The sequence below is a fragment of the Apis laboriosa genome, unplaced genomic scaffold (genome assembly GCF_014066325.1).
Source record: "Apis laboriosa isolate Shangri-la unplaced genomic scaffold, ASM1406632v1 scaffold25_cov139, whole genome shotgun sequence".
NCBI lineage: Eukaryota > Metazoa > Arthropoda > Insecta > Hymenoptera > Apidae > Apis > Apis laboriosa.
The window spans coordinates 451,916-475,582 of record NW_025222552.1 but is presented as its reverse complement, the minus strand read 5'-3'; positions in this window follow the sequence as shown (position 1 = coordinate 475,582).

The following is a 23,667-nucleotide window of genomic DNA, read 5'->3' as shown; positions in this document are numbered from 1 at the left end:
ATCAATATAAGGTCAAATTTTAAGATAAATTACAAATCTAATCAATCTTTTTTTCATAAATAATAAACTAATCCCTTTTCCATCTTCAATTTAAAATTATGATTCAAAGAAACGAGTCTAAATCGCGGCCACGTAAGTACGATCGCGGAAAACTTACGCGTTACCCATGTTTGGCGGCCTCTGATTGGCGTAATATATGCGAGGTAATTATTTTGATCGCGAGTCTTTACGGCCTTACGGTGATTGCGGGCCTACACGAGTTGATCTCGAAAGAAAGAGATCCGTTGGGCGTGGGGAATTGGAGTCGGCTCGACGTTTCTGCAAATTGCTCTTTGAATGCTCCAGTTACACGCTCCGGGGCTTTACGGTCAGCTAAGAGGAACCGTGGAAACCGCGAACGCGGAATCCCCTGCAGATTCTAATTGCCTTTCTAATGGAAAATAATTTAATCCGCTCGGCTCGATTTTCATTCGACAAGAAATCACGATGATTGAACGGGAGAGGGGAATTTTCCTTCCATTTCGATCGGGTATATTTAAAAAAAAAAAAATCTTCCGATTGGAAAATTTCTGTGTGAAGTTGTAAGTTTATGAAGATCGTAAGAAAGATTTTTGTTGATTTGAGACTTTTGTTGAAACTCAATTTTTGGAATTTATTATATTCGAAAACTGGGACAAATAGTTGGAAAGTTAAATGTATTTTCTACAATTCTAATATTAATTATAGTTTAAATTAAAATAACGAATTTGTTATTTTTTTTATTCCATTCTAATTTAGATTTTTATTTTACTTTTTTAATATTTTTATTATGATATTAATTTGTAATAAGAACGTGAACAATATATATTATTTTATAGAAAAATTGGTAGAATAACAACTAGAATTTGGAATAACCTTTAATCTTTTTAAAAATCAATTTGAATGAATTCAATTCACGAAAGCATCAAAATCGAATTTCTAATTTGCATTGCACTATTATCGTTAAATTTTCACACCATTCATCGTAATAAAGTCTCTCCTTTCAAATCGTCAGATACCATAATCATCACAATACAGATATTGCAAAACATTATATAATATAAAAATAAACAAATTTTAAAATCTCGTCCCTCTCCTTAATAATAAAATTTATCCCTCAACTGATTGTTATTAAAATTTCACGATTTTTAGAAAACGTGCGTGATCCATTTCCAATATAAAAAAAAAAAAAAAAAAAAAAAGAAAAAAAGATTCAGAACGAAAGAAAATGTCTAAGCAGAAATTAAATTCCTCGAGCCTGCGACCTTGCGTGATAGAAGTCAAATTGTTCCACGGGATACGATTCGTACGAATTTGATCGAAAGATATCCCACGTTGGGAAAGGAATAACTCAGTATAAAAAGAGGGATAGACTGGAAAGATACTTGGGAAATAACTAGAAAGGATTGCCGGGAGAGAGTTTCCTCGTTTCTTCCTAACAAGCTCCGCGCAAGTTTCCACCCGTTAGTCATACATTTATATAAGGGATGTATCTTCTTATTCCACGGCCGGGATACAAGAGATACGTATCTCGAGGTTATTAATGTACGTCTGCAACCCCCGCTTTCAACCCCTCCCTTCAGAGGCTGTTCTCGAGCCGACTTCGTAACCGAAGGAATGCCAAGAAAATCTGAAACTACGCGAAAAAGAAACCGCCCCGACGATGGTTCTCATGCCGATCTTGAATCGAACAAATTATTCTTTCATTCTCTCAGCTATTATTATTATTGGTATTATGATATTGTTTTTCGATTTCTATGTTTATTTATTCATCAAATATGATCATATTCTCTATTGTTTTTGAAAGGTTTATGGTGATAATATTGAAAGTAGAGACAATTAATTTTGAAAAATGTCTTTGTGTGAATTAAAAGATATATTTAAATACGAAGGAAAATTTTTCAGAGATATTAAAATATCACTGTTAATCAAAAGATAAGACAAAGGGAAGTGTTCATTTGCAAAATTGCAAAAATTTTTATGAAGTAAAAACTTATCAATTTATCACATTTATGACGAGAAATGTATACGATTTTCTCCTTATTCCACTTTCATTTATAATTAAATAAGTTTGATGAAAAATTGAAGATAATAAATCGAAGTATCATTTAAAGAATAATATAATTATTATAGTTGGAGAATAAAATATTTTATTTATTTGAAACATTTTATCGAATTAAGGATTGCTTAACGAAATTAAAGAATGATAAAATAATTTAAAAGAGAAATTTCTATGCAATTGCTATTCCACTCGACGTATCTATTTATATAAATGATTGATTACACAAGAAATCTTTTTAGAATTTTACAAATTCCATCGTTGAAATTTGAATAGTCGTAAATCATTAAAAATAAGAAATTGAATATCGAGTTCAATAGACGATAAATCTCACGAATCTATGCAAAAACAATTGAAAACTTCATTTCCAAATCGAAACTGAAGTTTAGAATTACTATCAAAATCTAAATGACTCGGTAACATTATTAAAAAAGAAATATGTGATATTCAATAAAATCCATGCTATATATAAATCATAAAATAATACATTAAATCGAAAATTTATCTTCGAGAAAACAACATGCGCGAAACGAAATTATCCAACACGATATAAAAATATTATAATTTACACTCTGTCAGCCATCAATCTCTTCGTATTAATCTCCATCGAAACAAAAAAAAAAAAAAAAAAAAGAAAAAAAGCAGCAAAAAGTGTCAAAACATGTTATAAGTACCCAATAAACATTTATCCCCTTAGTCGTAATAAATAAATTCACACAAATTTGCATCGTGATGTTACAACGCTTACAATATGTTAACAACTATAAACTGTCTATTAACTATAATTTATCCCGCCGCTTGTAAACTGATCCCAAGCAGGGAGAAAGATATTTTTTCCATGGCGAATTGAGTATCGCTGCTCATAAGAATAACTCAATATTGATCACACTTGAGAAGCCTCCAACTCTGGCCAACATATGAATTCCTAATACACAACGCGCAATCTCTTTATTCCTTCGTTCAATCTCTTATCGACGCCGACAAGCTCGAAAAACTTCGTTACGTTCGACGTTTCTGGCCGCGATCCAACGGCAATCACGGCCATCTTTAATTCTTTTCTCCCTGCACACGACCCCGAAGAATCGTATAAATTTCATCTCGAACTCTGTTATTTTTTTCCTCTTTAACTAAGGGTTAGATAATCTTGTAATCTTGTTTGAATAATATAATATTTAGTGTTTTCTTTTTGTTTTTTAAAAGTTTCTTTTCGAATCTAATTTTTCATAAGTAAATAACTGCGTGTATAAGATATTTTTTAAGATGGAATATATAATTTTAATTTCGATATAATACGTTTTTTTTAATTAATTTAATTAATTAATTTTTTATTAGATGGAGATTTTTGAAATTTGATTTTACTAATGGTATATATGATAATTTTATGTGATAGGAGATATTATTAGAGATCACTATATGTATAATATAATAATAGAAATATTATTTTAAATGTTAAATTAGTTGAAATGAAAATGAAAATTATCTAACAATGTAATTACTAATTTTCTTTAATTTTCAAAATTTTCAATCAATCAATTTTCTAATTTGTTAAAATATAATTTTTAATATCTATCGTAAAAATGTTTTTTAGAAATAATTTTTCAGTTCTGTTTTTAATAATAATTTAAATATTTTTAATAAGTTTTATTTTTTTTTCTTCTCTCTCATTTCATATCACTTTCCATAAATCAAAATATAAATTCTCCCTCTTGGACAAGTACAAATGAACGTCATTTCTATATCCTTAATTTCAGATAACTATAATGATAAAACGATTATTATATAATTTTAAAACTGGATTTTGACCAATAATTATCTCACGCTTAAAATATATAGTTTCAATATCTCCTATCTAGACACAAAGTATATTGTGTCCTTTCTTATAATACATATAATTTCATTAATAAACAAATAAACAATTCGAAAAGCTCGATCAATCTTGGAAACTTCACTCAAACGAAATAAATAGCGCCCCCTGGCGAGTGATTTCGCTTTCGAATTCAAGGATGCCGCGCGTTTGTCACACTGGCGCTGAGATAATAGCAGCCAGGCGAATTATCCGAATAATCGTGGATACAGAAGGAAGAGGAGGAGGAGGAGGAGGAGGAGGAGGCTGCGCAGGTTGCCGCAGAAACAATAATGCCAAGACCGGATCGTCATTACCCGGCCTGTAGAGTTATTATAAGCGAGTTAGGACAACGGCGCGGCGAGAGATCGTTACGCTGCGCGGAGAAAAAGGAAACAGAAGACGGGAAACCAGCTCGAAATTGCTAGAGAAAGAGTGTGTCTGGCTGTGGAGGGGGGAGACAAGGTGGCAGGGAGAGAAGGAAATGCCACTGGTCATTCGTAGCGTGTCCAACGATTTTCTGTAATCAGCTAAAAAATATATGCCTAATTTAGTTTTGTTCCTCGGGACCAATCCTGACCCTGGCAATCTCGTCGCCGGTTTAGATTTATGTTCCACCGTGGAATCACGATGTAATTGATTTTGGCGTAAAATGAATCTGCGAGGTGAAATAAGTATAGGGAGATACGTTGGTGCTAAGAGTGAGAATTTTAGGTTAGGATGGTTCTTGTAATTTGATGATAATTAGGATACGACGTTTAAGATGTGATATAAAATTAAGTAAAAAAGTTTTGGCTTTATACGTTAGTAAAATTTTTAACTTTGATTAAATTTGATTAAATTTTATGATAGATATAAGATCTAATCTATTATTCTGTTTAAAATTAGATTTTGTTAAGATCTTAGAAGATAGTATGTGATTTTTATTTATTTATTTATAATGCGAATTAATTAATGTGATTAAATTAAATATTTATTTAAATACACAAAAAATACAAATAGAATAGTTTGTTTATTTTATAAATTGTTTTAGAGAGAAACTGAACCATCTAATATCTGCATCTCAAAATAACAAACTTTTACATAACCTAATAAATAAAAATTTTTAATTGTATCATCTTTGCACAATAGCAAGTATAACTTTTAACCACCGTTGTCTTAAATTTAATCTTAATTTAAATTTTAATCTTCAAATCAACATTTGTACCAAACTCTTGCATAACATTAATGCAAATGTTTAATTATGTGATCTTTCTAACAAATAATTAGTCATATAAAATTATGATTAGCAATTAAATCTCGAACTTTAAACACTTTGTTCACTTAAAACCAGCATCTATATCCCAAAATACTGAACTTTCTTATAACCTAGCATTCTTAAAGCTCCAGCTCGGAGCACCGGTGGTCATCATCTTCCACGACGACGTTTCGCGTCGCGGCAATTCCCTTTCTGCTCGCGGATCCCGGCGGCGAGGCGGACTCGTTGAATCGTCCGCGAGGCTATTTTGCAATTTTCGTCGGTCGGTCACGCGGCGCGAGTCCGCCTGTAACTAACCGTGTTTGCGGCGTGCACGGCCGGGGGCAACGACGAACAACTATGTGCCAACGTCACGTAGAGGCCGCGGTAACTCGGAAATCGCGTTTCCACGAACGCTCCGCCGCTGGATAGGAAAAATCGGCCGGTGGAGCGCATTAACCCTTCGCACTCGAGAGCATTTTAACATTTTTCTCTGCAATCAATATTTTGCAATCAAAGGCCGAATTTTAGGATGAAAATTTGTAAAGTTAGGTATCTTAATGAGAGTAAAAAAAATATTAGATTTGATCAATCGATCGCAGTTCTTTTTTTATTTTGCAATGTTTCTTTTTAAAATTAAGATTAAAAGCTGGATAAATTTTTTTGTAGTATAAAAAATAAATGCTGTTTATTATCAGTATATTGTTTATATTTGGTATGGAATATTAAATTGATGGTAATTTTCATAATTGAAAATATTCGATAAATTCTTTCAATAAATTTTGTATAGTAATTTTGTGATTATTCTTTTTTTTAATGACACGATATACTTTTAGAAAATAATTTTTTCCACTTTAATTAGTAACATTTTATTAATTCATTAAAATGTTAATACATTTCGAGTGCAAAGTTAATTATTTATAATAATAACTTCTGATAACTGCTAATGAAGAATAGAAATTGCTTTTTTATAGTTATCATTTCAATTTCTATCCTATCTTTTCACTCTCTTTACTCTTTTGCTTTATTATTCGCAATTAAAATCGAAGTTGAAAAATATATTAATCCCATCTCGATATTCGAAAATCAAACAACTGAATAATTCAAGCAGAATGATTTAAACTCTTTTAAAGTAAATGATCGATGCAGATGTTCCATTGAATTCTTTAAAGATTACTTTGAAGGAAAAAAAAGTATAAAATTTGCAGTCTCATTATTTTCTTCTTATGTCTTGTGTACACGTAAGTATTTACATACCTGAGTTAGAAGTGATAAATTACTGTCTTTTTCTAAAAAAAAAAAAAAAAAAAAAGTCGAAGAGGAAAAAAAAATATTTGTCGTTACTTATAAAAAAATTTACGTTCGTTCTTGCTTCTTAACATAGCTCCTCAGCATCTATATTTGTCGCAAGTATTTGTCGTAACGGGGGGATTAATTCATGTAGTCGGATTTCTCAACATTATTTTTACGTTGCATCCTTCACTTTGGCATCCATATTAAAATCATTCTGACTCATATCTTTCTTCGTTCGAGAAAACATTTCGTTCATCATGAAAATCGCATGATGATACGTATAGACGATAAAGGCACGCTGGAAATAATTTCTTATCCTCAAGAATCTTGTACAGCGTGTGTCTTGGATGCATTTATTACATTGCATTCCACGTTTAACATTTCGATATAGTTAACTTTATACTTACTATGCTAATCTATATAACTATCCATTTATTATTTCTATTTCTAAATTAAAAAATTCAATTAAAATACATATATAAATTCGTTCAAATAATAAATATATATATATATATATATAAAGTGAAATATAAATATTTTAAAATTTTTAAATTTTAATTGAATTTTTTAATTATAATAATTATAATAATATATAAATTAATAATAATATATATATACATATATATTTATTATTTGAACGAATTTTATTTGAAATAACAATAAAAATGATAAATCATTTGAATTATTTCATTATGTGTATTTTACCAGTGACACAGAAAATTTTATTTTTTTAGCTAATAAATTATTTTCAAATCCAATCTATACAAATTTTAAAACAATATTTTTAAATTACAAATACAATTTAATCAAATTTTTCTTCCTTTTTAAAAATAAATACGTGTACATCAAAATGTGAAAAATTCATTCCTTACAGCGTTCGAATAATCATGGCTTGCTTAGGATTAAATCACGATTGCGTTGACCGAACTAGGATGATGAACGTTGGTCACGTTCTGCATTCCTGAAGAATCGCGACGTAACAGGGAAATGAACCGAACTAGTGCATGTATGCGTTTGAACGATTCGAGGGGATCGTTTCAAGAGGAAACGAGATGAGCTTGCGCTTCTGTTTCGAGCGTGCCGTGGAATTTCCGGTTAACTGGCCAGTTGCAAACGAGGATTTGCGTCTGGCGTGTAATGGAAGAGAGTTGTTGGAGATAGAGCTTTGGATTGGTTATGGTGCGGTGAGAAGTGGTCAGAAAACTTTATTTTAATATTATAGTAATTTAATATTATAAAAAGAGGAAGATAGAAGAAATTGGCCAATTTTGAACCAATTTCTGTTTAATAGGATTTTCTACAGGTTTTAACAATTTCAATTGGAACAATGTAATTTCACTTATTTTAACAGATCTTACATACGTTAAAAAAAAAAAAATTTTTTTTCTTCAAACTTTTCGTTTATAATATATATCTCAAATATGAATATTAAAAATTCGTAGTGTAATTAAGGATAAGTAAATAATTAAACAAATAAATATGGAGTTGGATCGATCTCTTAAAATTATTTACTTATTAAAAGAGTTAAGAGTTAACACAAAATGTATAATAATTTGTATAAAAATTTTAGAATTAAAAAAAAATTTATCGTCAAATATATTTTGTTTTAATATTCTTTGGATATCATTGAAACAATCGAATCCTCAAAAATAATAAAACTATCGTGATAGTAACGATCAATTCACCATTTTTAGCTCTACACGTGTTCAATAATAGTTGCAATAAAAGTGCTCCACTTTTATTCTTATCTAGTAACACTCACAGAATATTTTGTCTATAATGGTATCACTTCTTCAATAAATAGAAATTTTTCATCGAAAGCCAAATCCAAAACTCAATCAATTTCTTCAACCATTGTTCTTTCTTGGAGGCGGTTATCGAACGATGTGAATTATCGTATTGCTGCTCTTTGAATCGCAATAGGGATATACGTTAACTGCCGATATGATTGATGTTTTTGTCATGGTCGTTTGGCAGGTACTAAATTATCTAACGGATCGGTACTGACTTTGCTAGATTTATGAGAGTTAGTTCTATGCAATCTGACGGATATAGAGCATGCATGGAAATTTAGTTATCGCGATACAAAGGTATGGATTTTAAATTCAAAGTTGAAAAAGATGTCATGTACGTATTTGTTGCTCGAACAATTAGTTAAAGGAAGCATTTAAATGTTATTACCTTTTAATATTGATGCATATTATAATATGAATTTTATTGAAAAAATCGCTTGCATTAATTATAAATATCTCTTGGAAGAATGTTCTCTTCATTTTTTTTATAATTATATAAAAATCCATGAAGTAAAAATTAGAAAAAAAAAAATTTGAAATGCACATTCGTTTATAGTTACAATTATATTAAAATAAATATGTTACAAAAATTTTCATTAAAATTTTTTCTATAATATAAATCCCTTAAACATTATTAATTATAAATACTTCTTGGAAGAACGTTCTGTTCATTATTTTCATAATTATATAAAAATCCATGAAGTAAAAATTAAAAAAAAAATTTGAAATACATTCGTTTACAGTTATAAATATGTTACGAAAATTTTCATTAAAATTTTTTCTATAATATAAATCCCTTAAACATTGCATTAATTATAAATACTTCTTGGAAGAACGTTTTGTTCATTTTTTTTATAATTATATAAAAATCCATGAAGTAAAAATTAAAAAAAAAATTTGAAATACATTCGTTTACAGTTATAAATATGTTACGAAAATTTTCATTAAAATTTTTTCTATAATATAAATCGCTTAAACATTGCATTAATTATAAATACTTCTTGGAAGAACGTTCTGTTCATTATTTTCATAATTATATAAAAATCCATGAAGTAAAAATTAAAAAAAAAATTTGAAATACATTTACAGTTATAAATATATTACGAAAATTTTCATTAAAATTTTTTTCTATAATATAAATAAATGCAAATAAAAATAGCATCTCAAATATTACTTTTTACGATTACGATAGAGGAGAGATATTGAAAACTTTCTTTTACATAACTCGCATAAATCACCATTGTACGTGTAATCAAAAGTCAAAATGTTCTCTTAAGATTCGTTCGTAATAAAGAAACCTCTTTATAACCTCCCCATTTTTAAAACAAAACCTCCATGTTAAGAATCAATCCTCCCGATGAAATCATATCGCGTTCCATTTATCATTCCCCTCGCCTAAAATTTTTCCTACCTTTCCGAACCATTATCGTCAAATCGATCCGTGACAGTTAATCTCTCGACGCGACACGGAGCAGCAGATGAAAAGAAGAATAAGCTCGAGCTTATTCGTCCATCTCGTTACGCGTTACTCAGGCCCTTCGATCGAGAGACGTGCCTGGTTGCCATCCTCGTCTCCCTTGTTCCACTCTCGAGGTCGCTTCATCCTGAATGGTGGCGCGGAATGCAGTAAAGCAAATAGGCTCCTCTCGCGGCCGAATAGCTAATTACGCTTCTTGGCATTCCTGTTTCTGGTTAGGCAGTCAACAACAGTCGGAGAAGAGGAGGCAACCAGCTCGGTCGAAGGAATTACAGGCTAATCCTGGACTCGTAGGAGGACACGAGCGGCCGCGGTCACCACGACGAGGAGGAACCCTCCTCAGACCTGATATCCTTCCTCAATCCTCCCCCTCTCCTTCTCCTCTTCGTCCTCTTCTTCTTCTTCGTTCTCGAGCACCTCTTACTCGCGTGCTCTCGCCTTCTCCGTTTCCCTTCTCTTACTCGGCGTAATGGCGTTGTTTAATGTTTAATCATAGCCACCGCGCGGCTATGGGAGTATAATCAGAGTATAATTCAAGCAACAACATCACCAAGCCACGATCACGTGGTGGCGAGCTTGCGGTCGAGGATGGTTCGAACGCACCCAGATGCGCCCATGGCTACGTGTACCTCTTTAGGGTACAGAGTCGAAGGGTGGCGAAGTTATTTTTTATTTTATTAGTTATTTTTATTTTTGAGTTTGTTGAAAGATCAATGTTGAAATTGAAAATTCGAAATTGAATATTCGTATGTAGAATTTTTGTATAAACGATAACGATTAGTTCGATTTATTTTCGGTTGGATCGATGATAAGGAAATTTGTGTCAATGCTTGAATTGGAATTTATTTTTTCATCTGAGATTAGAAATTTGATGCTAATAGTTTTGGAAAATTAAACTATTGTAATTGTGCATATATATATATATGTGAAGGAATTTAATATTCTTTTTTTTAAAATAAATTTATAGGATAATTTGTGTATAAAATTTCTATTTATTTGATTAATAAGAAAAGATATAAAATATATAATTTTTAAAAATAAATTTTACTCGAGTGTATTGTATTAACTTGTAACTAAAAATTCTTACAATACGTTATAAATTTCAAAATTCATATTCAGTATTAAAGAAAATTAATAACTAAGATTATTTATAACTAATAATCAATTTTATTATTCAATTAATCATCCTCGTCTTTCAACATTTTCCACGCAATTAAATTTATCATCCGATCAATAATTCTCGATCCTCAATCCCAATATTTCCCAACTAATTAAATTTATCCCGTCCAACTTGTCATCCTCGACTTCGAATTTCGATATTTCCCATATAATTAAATATATATCCATCGTCAACATTCATCAACCAAGTAATTAAATTTCACATTACAAATTCTCAATCGAATACGAATTTGAAATCAATCAAGAATTTTCCTCGTCCCTCGATCTCCCTTGATCCACATGCCTTGGACATAATTCACCGTTTCAAATGTAAAAAAAATCCATTTATTCCTCCTCCGTGCAGTTAATAGCGTGATTTAAGTGCGTATCCTGAGCTTCTATTAAATACCCATTCGAAGGACGATTTATGCCACGCGCGGTCGATGCCGCGTCTCGTATACAAATGACAGAGTTCGACGCAAACGATGTTTGATCGCGTTGGCAGGTAGATTTAAACGTACTATACGCGTGCATACGAGAGATCTGCTCGCTTTTCTATTATTCCATGTAACGATGACGCCTTCTTGCTTAATCTCTGTTTGTTAATGCAGAGAATAATACACGGGATAATGACACGTTATTAACACGTGTCCTTCGAGAAATTATCCCTTCAGATGTTGTTAAATAAGAGAGGTGGTAGGCGATAAGTAGTTTGATCGATTGAAATCTATTCCATTCCATCCGTTGTATCGTTTTATTGTAATGATTGTATTGTCTTATTCGATGATTTAGAGATTTTTAAATTACGAATCATTGAAGTTGAGTCAATTCAATCATTAATTCATAGAGTTGTGCAAAAATTAATAGTTTGATTATATTTTTCAAAAAATAAACATTTTAAAAAATATTCAAAATTTTACGTAAAGTTTTATATATTTAGTAATTTTACGTGCTGTATTTTTTTGAAAGTTAATAAAAGAAGATAGAAGATATCAATTTCGATATATCTATGTAAGAATATAATGAATTATTTTAAGATCTATCGCATTGAAAAGAATATTGAATGTTCATCGATCATATATAAATATTAAACATTTTATATTTGTCAAACTTTAATTCTCAGACTTCGTATATAAACGAGATTTTCTAATATTCTAATAATAAAATATAATACTGCTCCATATTTACGTTCCAATTGATTCTAAAAAGCAGACATAAACTTAAATTAAGAAATAAGAAAAATAAGCTTTAAATAATTAATATACGGATTCAAATGTAAACAAATATAATTTCGTATATAATCACAAACGTTAATGATATAATACCAGAAAAGGCAAGTTTCATTTTTTTTTTTTTTTTTGTAACAGTGTTAAAACAAATTCAAAATTTTCCCTGCCCTATATTTCACGGGATCGAATTTATCCCAGCGCGAATCGATGTAATAAACAGAAAAGAAATTCTTCGTATCACCGTGAAAGCCCCGTTTGCTCATTCGATAATTAACACTCGATTCTTTTGTGAGCCGGTGACTGCTCGGTACGCGTCAAGGCACCGAGACCATCATCGGTTTGCTCTTTTTTCGATCGCCTCAAGGCCCCATCGGTACTTGCGTCGTGGCGAGTCATGCGTGGAACTCCCGGCATCATTGCCATAACTCGTCCCGCCGTGTTCCCTTCAAGGAGAGTTTATGGTACCATCGTTCTTCGCCCGTAACAATTCGGTCGCGTCGCCATCCTCCACGCACAATTGCTGTCCCGATTTTTGCGGCCTCTGTTGCCCCGCAAATGAATTATCCTCGCGATTTTTATTGATATAGGCCAGAGGGAGGGGGGAGAGGAGGAGTTCGCGTGTGGCATTCGATCGTGAAGAATTTCGTTCTCGTAAAACAGGGAGGTGAAAAATAAACGAGGAAGGTGTACACGTAAATACGTTACACTGATTAGCGGATTAATCATAAAGAAGAGAAAAAGAAAAGTAATTTTATTTCGATTAATTTATTAATAGAGTGTTTATAGTTTAGAAAGTTTCATTAATTAGACGTATAATAATTTTAAATCAATTTTATATGTAAGTATGTAAAATAATTGCAATTTTAATCAGCAAAGAAAATTACTTAGAAATTCTTTTTTGTTATATTTTTTTATTTGCTATTTAAACGATTCCTACAAACGTATATTCAGAAAATAATAATATTTTTCGTGTTTTAAACTGATCAATCGTGAACTTGAATTTTACCTTTTTACAATAAAAAATTACAACATTAAAAACATTACAACCTCAATCTTTTCCTTTATCCTTGACAAACTGAAAAACAATGATAAGCGTAACAAAAGAAGAAGAAAAAAGAAACTTAAACAGATCAAAAGATAATTTTCCATCTCGAAAACAGACATAACCTCTCCGTCCCTCTTCTCTTAAACAAACGTAAGAAAAAAACATTCAAATGATCCATAAAAAGAAAACCCGTGTTCGAAACTTGCTCGAATCTTGCATCCCCCTCCCCCCGCCCCCGTTTAAAGCCATTCTCACAAAGAATCGTTTCCACGGCGTCGGGGTCACGAGGAAGCGTCGCCGGCGTGGCGGTGGCAGCGTTGAGAATAACGTGGCACATTATAGGCAAGCATTAGAGTGACCGGTAGCCGACCGGTGAGTTTTTTGCCGGATTCCAGTAGCGCCTTCGACAAACACCGGCGGAGGGAAGAGTCCACTATAGTTCGCTACTTTTACTAGGTTATTCACGAACGGTCTCGTGACTCGTTCCGCGCCGGCTCCTCTCGACACCTTGTCCGACGCGGAGTCTGCCAGGGGCCAAAAGAAGTCCCCTCTCCCCCCCCCCCCCTCCCCCCTCTCCCCCTTCCGAGGAATTCCTCGTGGCGAAAGTGAACGCGGTGGAATCGAGCTGAGCGAAACCGAGCCGTCGGTTCGCCTGTTCGCGCGTCATCGTGTTCCTGGAGGATTTCCTTCCTCGAATCGACGATCTGCCGTTCGGGATCGCCTTTTTTACTTTTTGCAGCCTCCGGCCATCGAGTCGGGTATCGCGTTTCTCCAAGCTTTCAACTTCTATCTCTTTCTCTTCTTTTTCATCGAGATTCTTAATTTTAATTTTTTCCAGCCCATTGTAGAATCGATATTGTTCGGAATTTGTAAGGCCTTTTTTTTTTCTTTTGATTTCCCTTGTTTGTGGTGGAATTGGAAGGTTCTAGTTTGTGCGGTAAAGGGTGAGTTGGAATGAGTTTTCGGGTTTTTCTTTTTTTTGAAAAATTTTTGATCGAATTTTTTAAATTTTCACTTCTCTCTTCGATGAAAAGTTCTAACAGCGGAAATGTAATAATGACAATTTTTATTATTTTGAGATATAATTGGTAATAAATTAAATTAGATGATTGAAATTATATAATTGGTAATAAATTAAATTAGATGATTGAAATTATTTGCTGTTCGATTATATTCCATGTAATAATGAATTAAGCAAAAGATGAAAGTGTGAAAGATGATTTCTACCTATTTTTTTAATTGTTTCCAAGATATTTCTTACGAAATCATTACAATGAGAAAATAATTGCTGCATTAATTATTAGACATGCCTATTTTTTCCCGACACACGCTGATCGATGAGCAATTGTTTCTTGATTGACGTAATTAAAGAAGAATTTTAATCTTGATTGCAAGGATACCATCAGAGATACAATAAACGATAGAAATATTAATTATTACGATGGCATTGGGCATAATTACGAGTAAATATGTTTCAAATGTATTTCGAAATGGTTGTCGAAGAATCGAAGTGAAAGTTATTTGTGAAAGTGTTTATAATTTAAAAAAAATTATTACGTTATTTAACAGTTTATACAATAATTTACTCCGTAATAAAATATTGATACGTTTTAATATTTTGTTACGCGTACGTGTAATTTTTTAAAAAATAATTCTCGAAAGCTATTAAATAAAATTAAAACTCTATTCTTCGATTATAATTAAAATAAATACCATTCGTTATCGTTATCGGAAACAAAGTTCATTTCCAATTTATATAACGTGTAACATTAAACTTTTCTACCGATCGTTCACATTCAATTCCAATCCAAAATTATTACATCATTCCGATTAACGAATTAAAAAACTTCCCAGAGAGATATCTCTCTGCGCCACAACAAAAAAAAAAAAAAAGCAACGATATCCACATCGGTTAGACAAGCAGGGAGAGAGGGGTGAACTGTCACCCCCCTTGCCACGATTTTTTCACCTCTCCTCCCGGGGCCCAGTTCTCCCCACGGAGCCTCACGAGTCACATAATAGTTCCTCCGCGGCCCCCAAATGATTTATGCTTCTGGCCGGGTTTTATGTATTTCTGTGCAACGCGGTTCAATATTTTTTTTACCTTCTCACCCTAGCTGTCGCTGAACGAGTCGAAGAACCGAAAGAGAAAGAGAGAGAGGGAGAGAGAGAGAAACGATCGTGGGACCAAGGTATAGGGATGAGAGAAGAGCCATAAACCGTGGCAGGGACTGGCGGTGGTTTTCGCTGCTATACCTAACTACGCAGACTATATAGATCGATATAATTAATAGCTCCGGCACGGATCGGGTAACATATGGCCGTAAGGACACGAGAGGAGAAGAATGGAGAAGGACGCGAGAACCGTGGGGACAGAAGTAGAATAGCATGGAGGCGGGGGAGAGAGAGAGAGAGACGATCCGATTCGAGGCACTTCTCGGTCACTTTCGACTCCGCGCATTCGAAAGGATTAGGGACGAACAAACGAACACCGCGAGCTCGTTCTCGAAAAAGAAAAGACGTGGCCATGCTAATTCCTACCTGATGGCGTCCCCAAGGTCCGTCCCGGGGATCTTACTGGGTGAACTCGTTCTGGTTTGGACGAGAGCATCCGAGTAGGTATTGGTTGGACGAGATTATTTTTTTGATTAAATAGAATTTTCGTGAAGAATTGAAATAAAAGAAAGGGGAAAAATCTTCCTACAAAACTTCGTAAAAATATTCTGCATATACTGTGAATATCCCTCCATTCGATCTAAAAACCTGTTACAAAATATCCAAGACCCCTCTCAATCGCATAAGAATCAGAGCATAAATAAAAGAGAAATTTCTGTACCCTGCATCCCCCTGGAGCACGCTTTCATAACCGATACTTTTATCTCCACATTTTCCCCGACAAAGCTCCATTTCTTCAAAGAAGAGCTACCCCTATCCTCTTCGAGAGCCAAGGGGCACCCAACCTCTTTAAATCACAATATCATCTGGACGAAAATGGGCATGTATATACACGTACATACACACACATATCGTACATTCAATTTTCACGTGAGTCGACGCACGACAGTCCAACGGGCAAAGAGAGAAAAAGAAGAGAAGAGTCGTTCAACCCTCGAGTCGAGTTATCATTTGCATTCCCTCGTCGGCGAGGCCACGTGCCTGTCGCGCACCCTGGCCGAGTGAACCGGCACGCGTTTTGCATAATTTCACGAATCGCGCGTATAATCGTCGTTGCAAAACTCGATTGCGCTTTGACCGCCTCCGAGGACATTAGCATAAGCTTTTCGAAATGGCGGGGAAAGAGAGGCACGTGACCCGCCACGAGCCGGAAGGAAGGAACAGAAAGGATACTTTCTTCTTCCTAGTTTTGAATTGAGCGACCCTACTGCATCGAAATTTCGCCCGTTGTTAGCATAAGGTCATATCGTAGACGAGGAGAAGTTTTTTGAGAACGTTTCGAATTTTTATTTTCCAGGCACGAGACACGCCCGCCATTATTACACGTGATAGGCGCGTGTTGATTCCGAAGGATTATAAAGAAGGTTTATAAAGCGAGGTGTGTCGAAGTGGGCTAATAATACGTTGATTTGAATTTGTATGAGTACGTGGTTTGAATATTTGTGAAATTTTTCTTAGATTTTGGTTTATAATTTTCCATAATGAAAAATGGAATATAATACAAGCATCGTGTTTTAGAAATTTGTCATGAGATTCTATAAATATAAAAGAAAACATTTTATCTAAAATATCTACAGAATATATACATATAAAAAGATACAGGATGAAATATAATACATTTAGAAATTTGATTTTTCAGAAAAATCTATCCAATCTTCAGAAAATAATCTTCAAAAGATGGACATAGATATTCCAATCTTAATATCAGTATCAAAAATTTCAACGATCAATCTCAAGCTATAATTGAAAAATTTTTTTAAAGTATAGATAAAAAGTTTCGTTTTAAATCATACACAAAGAATAATCCTCGAGACACATTCTTTTATTTTAAAAATAAAATTCGAAATCTGCAATGCACGGGGCAAGAAGAAAAAATAAAACGCATCTATATTTAGGTATAATTTCAAAAGTCACACAGCTACCTAAGAGTAATCACCTGGATCGTTACCAGGCACAATACGAAACGATTTAACGCGCGAGGATCGAACAAAGCCATTAGATTTCACAAGGAATATCGAGTCTTTGTCGCGTTGAAACCGGGCACAAAGGCCGCGAAAAAGGCTGAGACGAGGTTGAAACGCGCCGGCCGATCGCTCGTCACCAAGGAATCAATTTTCCGAATGAATATCCGTCCCCTTTGTTCTCCTTTTCCCTTTTTTTTTTTTTTTTTTTTTTATTCCTTCCTTCCACGCGCTCGATCCCATTCAGAAGCGTGAATCGCGTCGTTTAGGGAATTTCGTCGCGTTGGCGGCCATGACCACGCGTACAATGGCCCACTCGCAATCAACCACCTCCCCACGTATAGATCGAGTCTATTGTTGCCTTCGAAGACGCGTCGAAAAAGTGGCGCGACTAATTAACCGACCGAGCCGATCGACAAAACCTTGGAAAGTCGGGTGTTAAATCACGTAACAATTATTAAGGCGTCGAAACGAACACACGGTTTCTATGGTAGTTTCGTGTTACGCACGGTGGCATTGTTTTTTTTTTTTTTTTTTTTTTCCCCCCCTAGTGATTGAAATTTCTCCGAGGTGGGCGAGGTTCTATTGGATATTTGAGAATTTGTTATTTGAGACGATGAGAGGATAAGAGATGGATTATTTGAATGTTGGATAATGGAATGTAACACGTGTTAAATAAATATTTGTACGAGCGTATCTTGGGATATCTAGTAATATTCTTATATCATGAAGAATTAATATCCACGAACTATTTGAAACGAAATAGTTTTCTTTGGTATCTTGTGTAATTAATTATTTATATTTTTTATAATTATTAATATTAAGATTTTTTTTTCATCTATTGAGTTATTTAAATAAAGAAGTTATTTTGAATTACATTTTCCTTGAAATCATTAAATATCATTATCTACGGTTATCTATAATCAGTTATATGTATCATTTTGTATAATTATAAAAATTGTAAAAAATAAAATTAAAGTTATACAGTTTAAATATTATATAATTTTTATTTAGTGATTTTAATAACTATTTATTAATAATAATTATCTACATAATTTTAGCATCCAGTTATTTGACTTTTAATATAAGTAATTATAAATACATAAAAGAGGAGATCATAAAATGTAAAATAAGTATTTAATATTTTTTTAAATAAATTGTTTTAAAGAGTAATTTTTTGTTTTTTGTTTTTAGAAGATTATTAAATGTAGATGTACTTATTTGCTTATTTACTCTGTATGCAGGTGTGTATACACAGGAAAAGATTATCAGTGTTTGCGAAAAAAATGTAGACAAGGTGTGGTACCTGAAAGAGTACATTTACATGCCTTAGTAATAAAGTGTAGAAATAACTTTGTATTCTTTAGAAGGAAGAAGTTATATATCGAAGAAATATCATTTGCAATCATGATACGATTAAAACATTATGATAATAAATATTTTTTTAAATTGTATTATTTCCATTTCTCTGTTAAAATACTCAATTTAAAAAATAAAATATAATTTCATTGTTATCATATATTAATTCTTTAATCAACAATAACAGACTAATTTCTTTATATACACTAAATATAACTCAATCAAAATTTTCACAATTTATAAATATAAACTTTCACAAATTAAAAATATATACCTTGATATAAGTATCCTTTTAATCCAGATTAAACTTTTCAGATTAAACTCTCGTAAAAGAATTTTCAATCCCAATCAATCGGCAAATCTGCTATTAATTTATACTTTATTTTGATTCCAATTCATCAGAAAATTACTTAAAATCAAAAATTTGAAAATTAAAAAGTTTGCACAATAATAATAAAAAATTATTAATTCATCCACCGACGAAAACCCGCCAATAATTCACCTCCTCAACAGAATTCCATGCCTAAATCGAAAAACGGATCTCGAACATCTGCGCTCGTGCATTAGGAATCCGGTCGTGGACGTGTAATCTTACAGACCACGGTTAACGCTTCCCTGTCGCTTCTAATTCATGACTCGGGCGCGAGTCAGTCGAGCAGCACGGCCCACGATAAACCCGCTCGTTTCCTGCTCGGTTGTACGACGCTGGCCAGCCAGCGACAATGCCATGTAAGTCGAGCCAGCTCGTCGAATCGTCCCGCTGTGGACCCGGTTTAATTACCTGGTGATGCACGACTACCAGACGAACCATGTCGTAATTCGCCTTAACAGCCGTTGTTGTTTACGCAAAACTCGTGTGATCGACCTGCCCAGAATACCTGGAAACACGCTTTCCTCCGTCTAGAGAGTCTCGCCATTTCGATCCGCACCAGTCCGCCGTTATTTCACGCGGCCCTCTTGCGCCAGGAATCGGGCCACTCTCGTCCGGGATAAGACTGCGAGGGGCTGGTTTTATATTGTTTGTTCGGGCATGGAGCGCGATAATGGCATCTAGTTCTTTTTTCGCCAGACGAGGGATATTTGCATTTTTGGGCGGGAACGTTATATTATAGTCTCAAACGTTCTTTCAGAGAATTTTCTGCTAGCGAAACGCTAAATATATTCCAATTTGTAAAATATTTTTGCGAAGAAAATTATTTTCTTTTTTTTTAGAAAAAATAGAATGTTTATACATTTGCAGACCAAATATTTTTTTTTAATATAATGAATGTCAAATGTTTGTTCAAACATGTTTCGATTATTTCGATTAGACAAAATCCTCTTATGACAAGAAAATATTTTTATTTATTAGGAAATTGTTTTGATATGCTGTTAAAAAAGTCACATTACAAATAACGAATACTAGTTTGTTCAAATAATTTTCAATGCCAGAGAAGAAACAATAGTATATTGAAAATATAAAATATTTAAACAAATCTAGTATAAATAGGTAACCATATTTAATCATAATTATATTCATTTGGAGAAAATTTGTCTTTACTATTTACCAAACGAGTAACATTAACCAATATCGATCTTTGTTTCACATTTATCCTTTTGTAAAATTAAATGCTTTATAAAAAAAGAAAAAAATCATTGCATTACACGATTTGATAAATAATATCTATTTCAATATCTATCTACTCGAATAATATTCTACAAGCAAATAAATAAAACAAAACAACTACGATGATTTAGGTGGATGTATCGATGATTGAAAGCGATGCGACTTACCCGAAAATAAAATAAAATTACGGTAGGGGTAGGGTTCAGGGTTGAAGGGATAAGGTAAAAACATCAAATAAGAAAAAAAACCAAAGATTAATCTTATGATAGTATAGCTTTATTTTAGACTAGAACGGAAAAATAATATAATATTAATAATATAAAATAATAATAATTAATAATAATAATAATAATAATAATAATAATAATAATAATAATAAACTATATACACAAGAATAGTAGGGACCGACATACATATAAAATTGTTGTCTATATGTGTAAACTATACGCATTCAAGTATCTGTGTTCATGTCATGTCGAGTATGCACAAGTGTTTCTGTTGTATTAAAGTATTTTTCTATGTAGATTCGTGCATAATGTAGATATGTGCGTTTGTGTGTATTAGTGTGCGTGTGTCGGCAAAGAAAAAAAGCGAGAAATTGAGCCACACCCTCGCCGGCTACAAAAACGATCTTTTGAACGCATACATTAATTTTTCCTAACATATATATGCACAAATATACAAATTACCCTACCGTAAATAAAGCTCATTTGTCGCAAATTTTTGAAAACGAAAATCTCAATACAATTATTTGTTTAATCATTAATTACGTAGTTCTTTATCCGTATCACATGGTATTAAATTTTACCTGATACATTTTATCTTAATATTATTTTCTTTAAAAACTAAATTTAAAAAAAGTTAAATTTGTATCACACTCGATCATAGCGTCTATAATAATTTAAATTGAATCATGAAACTTTGAAAGTAAGAAACATTTCGTCTCAATTCGTATTCCATATTTTATTTTATATCACAAAATGCAGAATACAAACTAAATGAAATTCAAATTCAAAATAAATAAAAAAAACGTAATAACGGTTGTTTAATAGTAATCCAAACGGATTATTTTTGATTGATCAAAAATTATTATTAATTTTTTTTTTTTATCTCTCGTTTTTTTATCGACGTCGAGCACAAATTTTATAAAAAAATTTTCTGCAATGTTAGAAATTTCTTTACGATTCTGTATAATGACACAGAACAAGGGATCCCTAATGATAATTTAAAATGGCTAGATCCAGCATAAATTTCACGTTTTTCGCGTTTCAATGTTTTCGAAATCAAATTGCGACATTTGAGAGTGAAAAATACGATTGTAAAATTGTAAAGTAAAAAAATAAAAAAAAAAATTTAATGAACGAAAGAAAAAGAAAAAAAGAGTATATATCGGGTATCCAAGTTGTTCAAGGTCAGAATACAATCGAGTCGATTCGTTTGCGTGGGCAGACGAGAGTGTGACTATCACAAAACGATAAAAAAGAAAGAGAGACAATTTGGGGTTTAAAGAAGACTCATAAATAACTAACGCATAAAACAATAATAATAATAATTAATAATTAATAATAATAATAATAATAATAATAATAATAATAATAATAATTAGTAATAATAGTAGCCCTGATTAAAATCGATGTCGTCGTAAAAATGGCAAAATAGGATATTATCGCGCGTCGTTGTAAAGGAAGAAAAGAGTAAGGCAAACAAAATTGTGCTATGTGGTGACAAAGAAACAGGTTCGACTGGATATTGACGCGTGCCTATGGATATATGTGCGAAATGATGATTCAGAATGGATTTCGTAGATGGATGGGTTCGAATACGATAAAGAGCGGAAAGACGACACGAATTTAATTAATATGGAATAGAATTTAATTTATGAGATTTCTTTGTTTTCTTTTATCAACTAAGATTTTTTTTTAAAGAAATTTTTCGTTCAAAATAATGCTTGTATAAGAGCATTAATTGAAATTTATAAAAAAAAAAAAAAACAAAGTTTTGTTGATTCAATTCAAAATTATATTTGAAAATTGATAATACACAATCGTGTAATATACATAATTTTCAAATAATTTTTAATATTACAAAGAAGAATTAAAAAATAATAATAATAAAAATAATAATAAAAAAAAAGTAAGCAATAAAGCTTATTTCATTAGGTAAACAAGGTATATATAAAAAATATATTGGCAACTTCAATGATTCCAACTTTATAATAAATCGATCGATAAACTCTAATATACCGAAGAATAAAAATATCGTGTTCGACGAAAACAAAAATTTAAACTCTTCAAAATATAAAACAATTTATAATAATTATCAACATCTTTCAAAGAACAAAATTCTCGAAAAAAAAAGAAAAAAAACGAAGAATCATCAAACCTCTCGTTATTTCATTCTTAGAAATATCGAAATCCACTCTGCATCACTATGCGTATCAACATATTACAACCACGTGCATTATTAACGAAGTATATGAAACGCGTGTACGTCGTTCGTCACACAGAAAGAAAGAGAAAGAGAGAGGGAGAAAGAGAGAGAGAGAGAGAATACAAGAATCGTCTCTCTTGCGGTCGTTACAATTCGTGGAGGCCAGAATCGGGACCGTTCGAGATAAAGGGTCCCTGTCCGGGCCTCGGATAACGGCTCAGGGGCTTAGCGAAGTTGTATTTACAGTGAATGCTCGAGGGCGCAATAAGTAGGAGTGCACTGTAAAATGACACGGTGTTGGAATGGCTTCGCGGTTTGTGCATAATGACGACGACAACAACGACGACGACGACGACGACGACGACGACGACGAGGAGGACGACGACGATAAGTATGACGCAGTATGTCGAAGAACAAGAAGGGGCGAGACGAGAGAGGGTGGCGAAGATAAGGGAGGAAACGATATTTCGCTACGCTATGTAGGAATTAAAGGAAAAAAGGCAATGTAATTCTCCGTTCTTTCTGGCTATACTATAATGAATCAAACGCTTCGAGCTTAATAAACGAAATGGATAGTTAACTAAAATCCATTATAAAATATAATAATAATAATAATAATAATAATAATAATAATAATAATAATAATAATAATAATGATCCGTAAATAATTTGCAAATATAGTCTTTAACTGTACAGCAACTTATAATAATCAAGACGCAAAATGTATAATGTGTTTATTTTTTTTTCTTTTCTTCTCTTTTCATTTCTCCTTTCGTTTATCTATATTATCCGGCGGCGATGATCGATTAGATTGAAAATGTTATTAATGCTTGATATCTCTCACGCATCATGGGCCACACTTTTCTTTCCTACGCTTGCTTCCTTTTTCTTTCCTTCTTTTTTTCCTCCTTTCTTTTTATGCAGCTCACTCTCGCACACGCACGCACATGCACACACACACACACACACACACACACACACACA